At 40.6% G+C, this 12,184-nt stretch overlaps 1 long non-coding RNA gene across 1 annotated transcript; it reads left to right on the top strand.

Annotated features, from left to right (window-relative positions):
* Nucleotides 1-7,434: 7,434 nt before the first annotated feature.
* LOC131514984 (uncharacterized) lies at nt 7,435-11,831 on the top strand. Its single transcript, XR_009263375.1, has 2 exons — nt 7,435-7,980; nt 10,129-11,831. It is a non-coding gene; the product is annotated as an uncharacterized LOC131514984 (long non-coding RNA).
* Nucleotides 11,832-12,184: the final 353 nt, after the last annotated feature.

Genomic DNA, 12,184 nt, shown 5'->3' on the forward strand with positions numbered 1-12,184 from the left:
TGTTAGAGCCCCACGTCCGGCTCTGTGCTGACAGCTCAGAGCCTGGAGCCTGCTTCAGATTCTGTCTCCCTCTCTCTGCCCCTCCCCCCAAAAATAAATAAACATTAAAATAAATAAATAAATAAATAAATAAAGCGACGCCTGGCATTGGAGCAGCCTTAACGCATACTTCTTGAGGTCCTTCAATGAACTGGGGTTCTAATTATTGAGCGTTATGAAAAAACAGAGAAGGAAATGATACTAACCTATCTCTGCAAAGACACGGGAGCAGCACCCCAGGGAAAAGGGCAGTGAGCCTCTTGGTGCCGTGTTAATGGCTCCCCAGGATCACAGCTTCCCCATGAGGGCCCCCAGTCTTCCCAGGGTGAAGGGCTCCTGGAAGAGAGGGTTCAGGGAACCTGCTGCATATGCACTACCAGTTACAATAACCTCAGTTAGTGATAAAGTAGGGTGATAATTTCTATTATTCTAGGGGCAGAGGGCAGACTTCCTCAAGATGGGCCACTGTGGCCCGAAGATTATTCTGAGTTGAAGGCAATAGAGACCCTAGGGGACTCGAGAGAAACTTTTGCCCCTCCCTAAACTACATAATTGGGGATCTTTCTCAGAATAAGGGTTATTAGCTGAGATAAACGTTATCTGAGTGACCCATCTGTCTGGCAGGTCAGACTTCTAATTACCAAACAGATGCTTCTTACTGCCCTGTGAAGATGTGTGCTTCTTTCCTCTAAAGTCCCAGACCACTGCCCTCTTCTCCTTGGTACAGAATGACATATATGCTTGATTTCGCCTGACTCTGGAATTTCCGTGTCTGTGTGGATTCTCCATACAAACACTATTAAACTCAGTTTTCTGCTATTAACCTGTCTGTCAATCTGCTCCTTAGTCCAGTTAGACCCACCTTGAGGGGACAGGAATTCTTGCTCCCTGACCTCTGGCATAGTCAGTAGGACACTTTAACTCGCTGGGCATAGTTCACCCTGATACTGCTGCAGCTGAGGGACCCTGGGGCATCTGACATAGAGCCAGCAGAAGGTAAGATTTCTTACCGAGTCAGCCTCCCAGAACCTCTATCTATGGAGGGCAATGGAGCAAGATGGTCAGAGTCCTTTTTCTAAGTCTAGATTAGCAGGAGAAAATATTTGTGGAACCAGTCTCTTGGGTCTGGCGACTCTTTGGTTAAATTTGCTAGAATACTGTTTGGTTACTGGTCCACTTCCTCCCAGCGATGGTCTTTGTTTTCCTTTATTGTGTCTTTTATGTTGCTTGTCATCTGTTGCTAAGGGACATCTTGGAAGTTAAAGCTGCAAAATTAGTGGGCATAGATTGAACACTTAAAAGCTGTTAGAGCACTCGCCACCTCAAGAAGACTCCCGTGGTAGGATATATTGGCCACAGAATGACACTAGATCTAGATTGACACTAGATCACCCGCCAACTTCAAGAAAACTTCCATGCAATGAGGTCCATGGTAAAGCAACATATAATCCCAACCATGTGGCATATCCCTCCTAGGTATTAGTTTGGATCCAAGGCTTAGCTAAAGCTGTTAGACTTTTCCATTAGTCTTGTTCTATGTCCTGAGAGCTTGGCTTTGTGACCAGCAAGAATATTCTCTTTGGTCTCTGCCACCTGGAGAGTGTACTTACCCACGGGTACTTACCAGGGTGTACCTTCATGGCTAGTTGAATAGACTGGGGATCCAAGAATCTCTCTCTCTCTCTCTCTCTCTCTCTGGCTGTGCCAGCTCTTAGGGGTGTTTATCATAAGAGATTCTAGCTCATAGGAACTTTTGTCGCCTCAACCTTTGTTGCTTGGTAGTGCTAGAAAGTCTCATTCTACAAGCATCTGTATGGTTGTTGTAGACTCTGGGTGTAAAGTTCTTTCTTGTCCAGCAAGAGAGTGGGCACAGAATTAAAATGCAAGAGATGGCTAATGTCTGGGAAAAGACAAGAGCCCTGTATAAGGGTCCTTGCTCCATATTTATTAAGATCAGAAGGCTTACAAACGTGATGGGCATGTACAAAGAGACAATGAATCTGTGAACATTAACTCGTGGGCATGAGGGAAAGGGGGTTTTGAAGATATATGGTGTTAGGGGTTTGGGTCAATATAAACCAAAATCCTGGCACCGGGCAGATGGATGTTAACAGCAGACATGAGGCTCCACTTCTGTGCATCTTAGCCAGCCTGAGGGATAAGACAGATAAAGCCTGTAACCGCAGGGTCAACAAGGCACCTTTCTTTTGCTAATTAGCTCCACTCTGGGCAGCTTCACCCTGCAGTGGCCTATAGCCCTATTTACCTGTTTTACCTAATTTGGTCCTTCCTTCCTGTGAAAGCAGCTTTCTTCTATAGCACTAAATTGGAGGGGGTTTTCTACCTGAATACCTAATCTTGCTTACCTCATATACCTTTGTATTGGGGCCTTTGCCCCCGCTTCTATCCTGGGGGCCTTTGCCCCCCCATGCACTCTATCCTTATTTGCCTAATCTTGTTCACTCAAGTTTGGGTGTGAGCATCCTATGACTTTGTGATTCTTTATGCCTTGTTAACCCATCATTGCAGGCTCAAGGAATTCCTAAGCTTATTCCCCACATACGGTGTCACAGATTAATAGGTCTGAGGCTGGAGGCATCTCACATTTTCGTGGGAGACCAAAGACACCATTTTCAGTAGACCATCCTCACTGCCTATGCGGTGAAGGCCTTTGCTTTCTTAAAATAAACTTTTGGATCATGAGGCCCTCTTTGGACACCTCTTGCATATCTTGTTTAGCCATTAAGAGCCTTATTGGTTTGAGTTGCTATTAATAGATGCTATTTGCCAATGGCTGGCTGATGGATCATTTAAATTGGCGCTCTCTCTCTCTCTCTCTATATATATATATATATATGATTTTTTATATATATCACCTGCCTATTTTAACTTCCTTTTCCTATAAAATTTACAAAGATTACTCTGGCCTAATCTCTAGATTCTAAGTATGTAAGTTGCTCACATAAATGTTGAAAGCCAGAAAATAACTTTAACAAAAGCATCCAAGACTGGCAATAAGGCTTGCTTTGCTCTTACCTTCCAGGATTCTATAATCAGGCTCTGTCTGCTTTAGACATTCCTACAGGATGTCAGTTACCAGTGTATCCTAGACCCCCCGACCCCACCACCATGAAAAAAATCTGTGTCTCCTGGACTGCAGCAGATCTTTTAAATTATAAAGCCATTTTACCTCTACTTTCAAAAGATCACACCAAATTAGAGACTAATTAGAGAGATTATTTTACTATATTCACAACCTTCCCTTCACTGAGGAAATAGATGACCAAAATTTCTCCAAGGTCCTCCTAAACATGGTCTGCAATATTCAGGGGCTATTAGAAGCCAAGGTTAAATTGTGTGCCCAGAAAAAAAGGCTTTTGTTAAAAATGCTTTATACAGATTTTACAGAGGCATAAATATTTTGGTTCCCATTTTAGTTAAAATTCTCCCTGATATAAAGAAGCAAATTCAGTTAAAAAAAGGTGGGCCAATCCCTTGATAGTCAGGCTGTAATCCAGGTCTTTGGGGAATTAGGAACAGCTGTCTTTATTTTACAACTCTATAAATCCAGAAATACAACTCTAGAAACAAGTTAAAGCCCACCTATCTTTACCAATCTCAAACCTTGCCTATTCCTCTCAAAACGTTTGTGGATATTATAAAAGATGAGGATATTGGAACAAAATTGTTCTGTACTTTAAGTCGTTTTTTGTTTTTGTTGTTGTTGTTGTTGTTTTAATTTTTTTTAACGTTTATTTATTTTTTTGAGACAGAGAGAGACAGAGCATGAACGGGGGAGGGGCAGAGAGAGAGGGAGACACAGAATCTGAAACAGGCTCCAGGCTCTGAGCTGTCAGCACAGAGCCCGACGTGGGGCTCAAACTCACAGACTGTGAGATCATGACCAGAGCTGAAGTCGGCTGCTTAACCGACTGAGCCACCCAGGCGCCCCAAAATTGTTTTGTACTTTAAAAAACAAAAAAAGTAAATTTTAAATAACAATTACCTAGAAACTCAAGAAAAAAGTTTTTACATTCTTTCTCTGTCCCTTGAAATAATTCTTTATCACGTCTTTGAAATGTAAATACAGCCCACAATCTCTTGAGACTGAAGAAAAAAGAGAAAAGTATTTTAAAATTGGGCCTGCAATGTCTTCTCCACAAATATTAGTAGAAACAAAATTAAGATCTTGTGTACATCTTGTCTGTGTATTGTGTGTGTGTGTGTGTGTGTGTGTGTGTGTGTCCACGTATGCTGTAAAAGTGAGATATTTTTTCTACCTCTGGATGGTATTGCTAAAATTAATTTGTAAAACAGCTTTATTTAGTTGGTTTGAAGGCACACACTTGTAAGGATTGAGCATTCTAAAACTCAGAATTAGAAACTTAGTTAGAAACTAACCCAAATGTCTTTCGAGTTCACATGATCCGGGAAAATATTCAATATTAAAGCTAATTTAAGGTTGTTGGTTTAATTAAAATAGACATATCTTTAGAGTTATCAGCATTAAATATAAAAGTTTTATTCTGCTCTTGTTTATTAAAAGTCACATAAGTTCAGGGCACCTGGGTGACTTAGTGGGTTAAGGGTCCAACTCTTGGTTTCTGCCTAGGTCATGATCTCACGGTTTGTGAGATCCAGCCCCGAGTCAGGCACCTCGCTGACAGCGTGTAGCCTACTTAGCATTCCCTCTCTCCTTCTCTCTCTCTGTCCCTCCCTGACGTGCATGCATGCACACACACTCTCTCTCAACATAAACTTTTCTTTTTTTAAGTGACATAACTTCATAGTATCTCTGTTGCAAAATTTGTCCAAAAAACAAAACAAAACAAAACAATATAATACTTGACTTTGTCTAATACCTCATGAAGTTTCATAGGTGGTCTAAACATAGTTGCAAGTAAATTAAAAATGTAAAAAAGATAAAATAATGAATATATGTTTATCTATTTTTGTCTTATAAAGAAACTAAAGACAAATTTGAGTCTGTTAGTAAATGTGTTTTATGCTTTATTGAAAGATTGTACTGGGGCACGTGAGCCTTGTGTCGGGCCCTGCATTGATAGTCTGGAGCCTGCTTGGGATTCCCTCTCTCCCTCTCTCTTTCCCCCTCCCCAGCTCACATGCACAAGTGCTCTTTCTCTCTCTCTTTCTAAATAATCAACATTTAAAAAAAAGATGGTTCTATAAAAACGTTTCTAAAAATTATGAAATGTATTAATAAATTTGTCAATCTAAAGAATTCTGCCCACAGTTCACAGTTGCTTATTACATAGTTTTCACTAGCTATTAAGGTTGCTAAGCATTAAGAATTCTAATAAATGTTAAAAAAAAAAATTAAAAAAAAAGAATTCTAATAAATGTAATTATGACTACTAGAAATAATAAGGGAAACAACTCTATGCAAGAAAAGTAAGATACATGTTTTTGGTAAGAAAAAGTATGAGGAATAAAAATATATATTTGTTGAGGGGGAAAAAATAGTTTTGTCCTAAAGTAAGGCTGGTTATTTTAAAGAGGGAAAATTTAGGACAAAATCTAAATGTATTTAAAAAAATTGTTGTAGGTTTATGGAGAAAGAATCTTTGGAAAGAAATGTTATGTGTGCTCAGTACTGGCTAAGATTAGGATAATTTAAGGGAACCTGGGTGACTAGTCGGTTAAGCATCTCTTTTTTCTTTAATCTTTATTTATTTTTGAGAGACAGGGCATGAGCAGGCGAGAGGCAGATAGAGAGGGAGACACAGAATCTGAAGCAGGCTCCAGGCTCTGAACTGTAAACACAGAGCCCAATGTGGGGCTAGAACCCATGAACGACAAATTCATGACCTGAGTTAAAGTCTGACACTTAAAGGACTGTACCACCCAGGCACCCCAAGCATCTGACTCTTGATTTCAGCTCAAGATTCTGTCTGCCCTCCCCCACAACTACCTCCCCGCTCCAAAATAAGTAAATAAACTTAAAAAAAAGATTAGGATAATTTAAGTGAGTAAATGAGTTTTAACATCAAAAGTACACTGGTACAAAGTTTTGTTTTCTCTTTGTTATATGTACAGAGTTTTCTTGAACCACTGGTCTGCTCTTCATAAAAATTGTAAACAAAAGTTTTTCTTTACCATTTAAGTATTTTTTTTTTAGGCAGACAGTGATTCTACATTTGCCAAAATAATTCCTATATTTATTAGCTCTTTGATTACTTAGTTTTTTTTCTTTAAATCCTTTCATATATATATTATAATATTTTATTTATTTATTTAATGTTTTATTTATTTTTGAGAGATAGAAACAGAGTGTGAGCAGGGGAGGGGCAGAAAGAGAGGGAGACACAGAAACTGAAGCAGGCTCCAGCCTCCGAGCTGTCAGCACAGAGCCTGATGCAGGACTTGAACTCATGGAGCTGTGAGACCATGACCTGAGCCGAAGCTGGATGCTCAACCGACTGAGCCACCCAGGTGCTCCTGCTCTTTGATTACTTAAGAATATTAGCCTTAGGGGCGCCTGGGTGGCGCAGTCGGTTAAGCGTCCGACTTCAGCCAGGTCACGATCTCGCGGTCCGTGAGTTCGAGCCCCGCGTCAGGCTCTGGGCTGATGGCTCGGAGCCTGGAGCCTGTTTCCGATTCTGTGTCTCCCTCTCTCTCTGCCCCTCCCCCGTTCATGCTCTGTCTCTCTCTGTCCCAAAAATAAATAAAAAATGTTGACAAAAAAAAAAAAAAATTTAAAAAAAAGAATATTAGCCTTAATATTAAAGGAACTAAATTTTGCTCACAACTATGTGACCTTTGCCTTTGAAATCTTTCCTTGTCACTTTGGTTAAATAGATAATTAAATATTGTTTCATAATGATCCGTAATCCCATTTAATCAAATGTTCAAACCTTTTGATTTTTTTTATATTTATGTCCCAAAATCAAATTCTAACATGGAGTCTATTAACCACAAGCTAGCTGAAACTTTCCAGCGAGCCCCTGGAACATTCCAAAAAAAAATTTTTATGAGAAATTAAACTAATGAGACTTATTTGGTATGTTAAATTACATGGGAAATATTGTCAAATACGTGATATTAAACTCTCTTTTATAATATTCATATAGATATGTTATTAAAATAAGTTTCAAAAAATTATATGAAACATCTAGAAATCTGATGTCCTGCTTGTGTTATTTTATTTTTTTTTTCAACGTTTTTTATTTATTTTTGGGACAGAGAGAGACAGAGCATGAACGGGGGAGGGGCAGAGAGAGAGGGAGACACAGAATCCGAAGCAGGCTCCAGGCTCCGAGCTCCGAGCCATCAGCCCAGAGCCTGACGCGGGGCTCGAACTCACGGACCGCGAGATCGTGACCTTCTGAAGTCGGACGCTTAACCGACTGCACCACCCAGGCGCCCCATGTCCTGCTTGTGTTATTATCTTGAAGTGCTGTATGTCACAAAAATAACCAAATTTCCTTGTCAACTACATCATAATGAACTCTAATGAGATCTTTAACCATGGCCATTTTTAAGTCTTCTATCATTTACAGTTATACTTTCACTAAGATGCCTTTGTAAGTTTCCTGCAAATGTGCTTCATCTTCAGTGAGACTCGTGAAAAAGCAAAACAAAACCTCTGCATACGGGTTTCTGATAATCTTAGATCATAAAACTGAACTAGGTAAAAATTTCCAGAACTAGTAGAAAAACCAGATTCAATCAGAACAAGAATTAATAACATGGGGCGGGGGAGGGGCAAATAAATTGAGGCAGATAATCTTACTTTTTATGACTTCTTATTTGAAACATTGCTGACATTTTTAAAAGTGTTTTTGTTTTTTCCAGATTTAAGAAAAAATTTCATCTTAAGCTAACTGATTTACAGCCATTAGATAAAATATACCTTTGTGGACAAATGGAAACATTTATCTTTTCTCTCTACCTGAACCCTCCAGAATTCAGAAACTCTCAGTGAGTATTCTTATATTTTTGTGGCAATCTATTTATTTACATAAGTCCAGTTCAGAATTTGTTCTCTTTATGACAGGACACAATTGGAAACACTGGTTATATTACCAGGGCTTTGACTGGAATGTTCTATTTGAGAAAGACATGCATAGACTCAGATCTGACCAGACAACTTTAGGTAGCTAATGTTGACTTTATGGAGCCAATAAAGCCTCTTGGAAATATCAGCCTGATACTTTGCTTACAGAGTTCCCAGCAGCCTTACCAAGTGAGTAGAGATCACTTCCAGGCAGGAGCAAGAATCTCATGTTTGGCGGACCTTAAGTAGAGAGGAATTCAGGGGCGCCTGGGTGGCTGGCTCAGTCAGTTAAGTGTCTGACTTCGGCTCTGGTCTTGATCTTGCAGTTCATGGATTTGAGCCCCACATCGGGCTCTGTGCTGACAACTCAGAGCCTGGAGCCTGCTTCAGATTCTGTGTCTCCTTCTGTCTCTGCCCCTCCTCCACTTGCACTCTGTCTCTGTCTCTGTCTCTCTCTCTCTCAAAAATAAATAAGAACATTAAAAACCAATTTTTTTTTAAAGAAGAGAGGAATTCATCCCCATTCAAAGATCTTACGACAAGATCTGATAGCAAGTGTTTGGCTTGGCTTCTAGTTTCAAGAGACTATTAAAAGTTCAATCTAGAGATCTAATGAAAAGTTCCAGCAAAGCAGGCTTTTATTATTATTTTTTTTATTTGAGAGAGAGAGAGTATGCAAGCAGGGGAGACAGAGAGAGAGAGAATCTTAAGTAGGCATCACATTCAACATGGAGCCCAACCCCACAACCCCAGGATCATGACTTGAGCCAAGAGTCAGGCACTCAACCGACTGAGCCACCCAGATGCTCCAGGCAAAGCAGGTTTTAAACAGTCTGTATGGTCAACCATTATTCTTGCTGCATGTATGTAAGGAATCAGGCCAAGTTCTTTCTTAAAACTAAAATTATTTTGCAAACAAATTATTGATAATTTGACTATTTTGGTGAAAAATGATAAAAATGATTATAGAGAAAAAAGTGTTTCAAAAACACATCCTTGTAGATATTCCATTTTAATACTACTCAGTATAAACTAGACTAGAAATCCTAGATTTCTTCTAGTGTCCTCCAATGGCTGGCTACAACTCTCCAAACTAGCATTCGGCTTTTTTTCCCACCTTTCTGACTTGGAATCATTTGAAAACTAAAACTGCCCTTTTCCCAAAAGCCCTACAAACTAAATATAAATGACATGATGTAAACTTCCGAGAAATTGCCATAACAGCTCATGAATAGACAATCTTCATGCCTGTTGCTCAAAGAACATTAGAGACATTTGATCTACAAACCAGCTCTGTCAGATTGCCAGCACCTGCCCTCACTCTATCTGAAGATCCTTGAATCTGACACTTACAAGCTTCCTCCACTGGTTCCCCTAACAACTCAGAAACTGGCTTCACAGTTGATCCAGCCATTAGCCGGTGTTTTTCTTTTGTTTCCATAGAAATGCCTCTTACTTAACATGTGATTATTGAACCATAGGCCTAACTTTGAGAATACACCTGAAATGAGTTTGACCAAACTAACCTACTGCCAGGACTAGCAGACTAGTCCAATGCGATGAAACAACCTACCGGCTCAAATTTTAATGTGTGAAACTTTAGGGAAGTTACAGTTCAGAAACGGTAGAGGCCGAAGCCAGGTGGCCCCAAGATGAATCACTGTGGCATGAAGATTATTCTGAGCTGAAGGCAACTGAGATCCTGCAGGCTCAAGACGCACTTTTGCCCCTCCCTTAACTGCCTAGAAAAATCTAAACTGAGGGGCTGCTGTGCTCTGCTGAGCCTATGTCTCTGAGCTGTCTGCTGCAATGAGCTTCCTCAAAAGTTTACCGCATCCCTGGGGTGCCAGAGGGGGGCTCAGTCAGTCTGTTGAGCATCTGACTTCGGCTCAGGTCATGATCTCACCGTTGGTGAGTTGGAGCCCCGCGCTGGGCTCTGTGCAGACAGCTCAGAGCCTGAAACCTGCTTCAGATTCTGTCTCTCCCTCACTCTCTCTGCCCCTCCCCTGCTCATGCTCTGTCTCTCTCCCCCTCAAAAATAAATAACATTAAAAACATTTTTTTTTTTTCAGTTTACTGAAGCCCCGGTCAGCAGAGGGGCTCCAGCAGCAATAGTCAGATTCCCCAGGCTGGGGAAGGGCCTCTGCATTAGCACCCCTGACAACCTAGATGGCTCTGATTAGGATTCTCACTGGAATACTCCACCGTTAGTGTACATGTGGTATCCAGGGACCTAAAAGTCTATCCACCATGAGCATTTGTATGTTACAGTGAATGCCAAATTGGGAGAAGAATCAAAAGAATCTGTTGCTGATGAAGAAGAAGACAGTGATGAGGACACTGAACCTATTGCTGAATTTAGATTTGTGCCTCATGACAAACCGGGTTGGAGGCAGCGTTCACTGCAATGTGTGAATGCCAGGCTTCGTGTCCAGATCCTGAGGATGAAGATTCAGGTGATTATGAGGAAGAATATAATGTAGAAGCACATGAGCAAGGGCAGGGGACATCCCTACATTTTATATCTATGAAGGAGGATTATCCCAGGAGCACCCGGTGGCTCAGTCAGTTGGGCATCCGACTTCGGCTCAGGTCATGATCTCACAGTTTGTGAGTTCGAGCCCCAAGTCGGGCTCTGTGCTGACAGTTCAGAGCCTGGAGCCTGCTTCAGATTCTGTGTCTCTCCCTCTCTCTGCTCCTGCTCATGCTCTGTCTCTCTCTGTCTCTCAATAATAAATAAATATGTGTTAAAAAAAAAAAAAAGATTATCCCATATAACAGCAGAAGGCCAAGCTACATTGGAGAGATTAGAAGGAAGTCTTTCTCAGTCTGTGCAGCCCATATAACATGGCTGGAGCATGGACAGAAGATTCAATAAGAGATTATAAAGATGGGATGGAGGTAGATACTACACCAACAGTTGTTGGCCTGTTTGGAGATGCAAATACTCATCACTGAAAATGATTTATGCTGCTTTGGAATTGTCATAAATATAGAAGAAAACTTGGTGCCTCTTCCACTGTGGAGTGGATGTTGATGAAAGTCTTTTTCCTTCTCTAAAACTTACCTGAACCCGTCCTTTTTTTTTTTTGAAACAGACCGTACTGAGACAACAAGTTGTCACCAGCAGAAGAAACTATGACCTTTATTTTAAAAGGTGCATTAGTTTAACCAAGAGGGTATTTGTAGACTTCCATTTGCCACCCTCCCCCCCCAAACTTTCTGTATATGGGGACCCTCTGTTCAGGCCTGCAGTTCCTGCCTTCACTATATGCATCTTCTGTAAGCTTGCAGGTGGATGTGATGACAGCACGCAGGTGCTTGAAGGTACAGGAACACTGGAGGAAAAGGGGAGGGGCTGAGTCTAAATTCTACCCCTTGAGGGGCTAAAAATACCTAAGACACCCTTTAAAATGAAAGAGATCTCCGAGAAATCCTGGCATTTGCTCATTCTCCACAGGGGCAAGTGTCTTTTTTACTAACTTGGGACCAAGATTAATTCACTCACATATCTTTAGGGAGCCTGTTGGGAAACATCCTAGCCACACATATAACTACTAACACAAGTACTTCTGACTAGTTTTACTCCTTCCACCATGTTTCACCAATCTGTTCCTTTATAACCTGTTGGGTTATATCCTTGAATTTCTAATGTCTTAGGTCAGTTTCTGTAACAGAACAAGTGAAATCGAGATGAAGTCCTCAAAGTCTTTCAGATGATAACTGTTTTTTATCTTTGTAATCATTTAACAAAAAAAAATTTAGGTTTTCTCCCCCCCCCCCAAAAAAAAATCTAAATTGGGGATCTTGTTCAGAATAAGAGTTATTACCAGAGATACATGTTATCTGAGTGACCCATCTGTGTGGCAAGGCAAACATCTAATTTCCAAACTTTTGTTCTTCTTATTGGCCTGTGAATTGCCCTCTGCACTTTTGAATCCCTAGGTCCCTCTCCCATTCCTTTGCTTAGGGTGGCATGTACCTCATTTTACCTTTCTGTCTTTGAATCTCTCGTGTGTAGGTTCCTGTACATACAAAATTAAGTTAGATTTTCTCCAGTTAATATGTCTCCTGTCAATTTCACTCTTAAACCAGCCAGAAGAAACTTCAAAGGGTGAAGGAAAAATT

Source organism: Neofelis nebulosa, chromosome 6 (genome assembly GCF_028018385.1).
Source record: "Neofelis nebulosa isolate mNeoNeb1 chromosome 6, mNeoNeb1.pri, whole genome shotgun sequence".
Taxonomy (NCBI): domain Eukaryota; kingdom Metazoa; phylum Chordata; class Mammalia; order Carnivora; family Felidae; genus Neofelis; species Neofelis nebulosa.